Raw genomic sequence first — 3,532 nt, forward strand, 5'->3', positions numbered from 1 at the left:
CTCCCCTCAAGGGTGAAGACAATCTTTTATTCCGAGTAAAGTGGGGATAATTTTTTTTTCGCTGCAATTTTGTTTGCTACACTTCTAAATGCTGAAATATTGTTAAATAGAACAGTCTTCTTAGCCCTGGTCAGTACTAGAAACTTTTGCTGATATAGTATTGTCTCTTTGGGCAGTGGTGGTGGGGATTTTTGTTTGTTTTTTTTTGCAATATATCTATGACAGCAAAAAGCAAAGGCACTTATACTGACAAAAAAGGGCTTTTCCACCATGAACACGTCCGATCTCGTCTGATCTCGGAAGCTAAGCAGGGTCGGGCCTGTTTAGTACTTGGATGGGAGACCTCCTGGGAACACTGAGTGCTGTAGATTCTCTGGCTTTTTGTCCACCAACCATAGCCTCAGGTCTGATGGGTACCTCTCATACAGTTGCTCCAGTATGATTAGGTAGAGCAGGTCCTCCTTAGTTTGGGCCCCATCTGCCCACTTGTGGGCATATCCCTGCATCCGGAGGGCCAGTTAAAGATATGTGCCCTCAGGGGCTTTACGCTGACTCCGGAACCTTCTCCAGTACATCTCAGGAGTCAGCCCAAACTCACGTAGCAGGACCTTTTTGAATAGTTCATACTCCCCGGTCTCCGCCCCTTTCATTCGGCTGTACACCGCCACGGTTTTGGGGTCCAGTAAGGGGGTGAGAAACTGGAGCCTGTCTGCTGGATCAACCCTGTGCATCTCGTAGACGTTCTCAAAAGCATTCAGGAAGTCATCTATGTTCTCCCCTTCCTTACGCTGGGCCAGGATGCACTTATCAAAGCTCCGTGCAGTCCTGGGTCCCCCTTCACTCACCACAGCTGGGGCCTCGCTGCTCCTCAGCCTTGCCAACTCCAGCTCATGCTGACACTGCCTTTCATGATCCTCTCGCTCTTTTTCGTGATCTTCCAACTCTCAATTTTATCTCCCTCTCCCATCTCAGCTCCAGGGATGGGGAGGTCCACCGGGCGGATTCCCTGCTGGCTGCCGGGGTCAGGGTGCCCTCAGAATTCACTGGGCTCCTCCCAGCCTTTCCCCTAGGTATAGGTAGGAGGGGCCTCAGGATGCCCTCGGCAGCAGTCTGACCCATTCCAGCCAGGTCAGGCACCGGGGCCCGCACAGCATCTGCCGGGCTGCTTCCCTCAGAGGCAGGGATTGGTGCACCCGAGCGATCCTTTTCCTCCAGCTGGGCAATCAGCTGTTCTTTGGTGAGCCTCCCAATGTGCAGCCCTCTCTGCCTGCACAGCTCCACCAGGATTTTCCCCCTAAGGCGCTTAGCATACATCTTCCTGCTGGCCACTTGCAGGCCTGTGTGCTCAAGTTGCGGTGCCCAGGAGGAACCCCTTCTGTGCCAGCCCTTCTCCAGGTCACCATCTTTCTCCCAGGGTGAAGCCGCAGACTCCTCTGCCCCTGAGACTGCTCACCGCTGTGCCCAAGGGGACCCTGTTATTGCAACAGTCCTTCTCGCTGGTCACACACTCCCAAGGGTTAAGCGTAGCTCCTCCGCCCCCCGAAACCGCTCCTCTCTGACTCTCCAGCACGCCTGATCCCCGTGAATCCCCTTCATTTTATTGCTCCCCAGTCACTTATTGCAGGAAGCACTGTCCATGGGGTGCAGTAGATCCCACCACTGCCAGCTCTCTAACTCCACATTCTGCAGGCCATTATCCTCTGATCCCACTGAGGATTACCAAAAGAAACTACACCATCTGCTCAAGAAACTCCCTGAAAAAGCACAGGAACAGATCTGTGCAGAAACACACCTACAACCCCAACCAGGGGTATTCTATCTGTTTCCCAAGATCCATAAACCTGGAAATCCTGGATGCCCCATCATCTCAGGAATTGGCACCCTAACAGTAGGATTGTCTGGCTATGTGGACTCTCTCCTCAGGCCCTACGCTACCAGCACTCCCAGCTGTCTTCGAGACACCACTGACTTCCTGAGGAAACTACAATCCATTGGTGATCTTCCTGAAAACACCATCCTGGACACTATGGATGTAGAAGCCCTCTACACCAACATTCCACACAAAGATGGACTACAAGCTGTCAGAAACAATATCCCCGATAATGTCACGGCAAATCTGGTGGCTGACCTTTGTGACTTTGTCCTCACTCATAACTATTTCACATTTGGGGACAATATATACCTTCAAATCAGTGGCCTGCTATGGGTACCTGCATGGCCACACAGTATGCCAACATATTTATGGTTGACTTAGAACAACACTTCCTTAGCTCTCGTTTCCTAAGGTCCCTACTCTACTTGCACTACATTGATGACATCTTCATCATCTGGACCCATGGAAAAGAAGCCCTTGAGGAATTCCACCATGATTTCAATAATTACTATCCCACCATCAACCTTAGCCTAGACCAATCCACACAAGCAGTTCATTTCCTGGACACTACTGTGCTAATAAGCGATGGTCACATAAATACCACCCTATACTGGAAACCTACTGACCATTATACTTACCTACATGCCTCCAGCTTCCATCCAGAACACACCACATGATCCATTGTCTACCACCAAGCTCTACAATACAATCGCATTTGCTCCAATCCCTCAGACAGAGACAAACAGCTACAAGATCTCTATCAAGCAGTCTTAAAACTACAATATTCACCTGCTGAAGTGAAAAAAAACAGATTGACAGAGCCAGAAGAGTATCCAGAAGTCACCTATTGCAGGACAGGCCCAACAAAAAAAATAACAGAACACCACTAGCTGTCACCTTCAGCCCCCAACTAAAACCTCTCCAGCACATCATCGAAGATCTACAACCTATCCTGAAAAATGATCCCTCACTCTCACAAATCTTGGGAGACAGACCAGTCCTTGCTTACTGACAGACCCCCCACCTGAAGCAAATACTCTCCAGCAACCACACACCACACACACAAAAATACTAACCCAGGAATCTATCCTTGCAACAAAGCCCGATGCCAACTCTGTCCACATATTTATTCAAATGACACCATCATAGGACCTAATCACATTAGCCACGCCATCAGGGACTCGTTCACCTGCACATCTACCAATGTGATATATGCCATCATGTGCCAGCAATGCCCCTCTGCCATGTACATTGACCAAACCAGATAGTCTCTACGCAAAAGAATAAATGGACACAAATCTGACTTCAGGAATCATAACATTCAAAAACTGGTAGGAGAACACTTCAACCTCTCTGGCCACTCAGTAACAGATTTAAAGGTGGCAATTTTGCAACAGAAAAGCTTCAAAAACAGACTCCAACAAGAAACTGCTGAGCTTGAATTAATATGCAAACTAGATACCATTAACTTGGGTTTGAATAGACTGGGAGTGGCTGGGTCTTTACACATATTGAATCTATTTCCCTATGTTAAGTATCCTCACACCTTATTGTCAACTGTCTAAATGGGCCATCTTGATTATCACTACAAAAGATTTTTCTTCTGCTGATAATAACTCATTTTAATTAATTAGTCTTTTACTCCACTTTTTCATGTTT

At 48.1% G+C, this 3,532-nt stretch overlaps 1 pseudogene; it reads left to right on the forward strand.

The window, feature by feature from the left end:
- Positions 1-252: 252 nt before the first annotated feature.
- Positions 253-371, forward strand: LOC119840933 (annotated as a pseudogene).
- The last annotated feature ends 3,161 nt before the right edge of the window (positions 372-3,532 follow it).

The sequence above is a fragment of the Dermochelys coriacea genome, chromosome 11 (genome assembly GCF_009764565.3).
Source record: "Dermochelys coriacea isolate rDerCor1 chromosome 11, rDerCor1.pri.v4, whole genome shotgun sequence".
Classification (NCBI taxonomy): Eukaryota; Metazoa; Chordata; order Testudines; family Dermochelyidae; genus Dermochelys; species Dermochelys coriacea.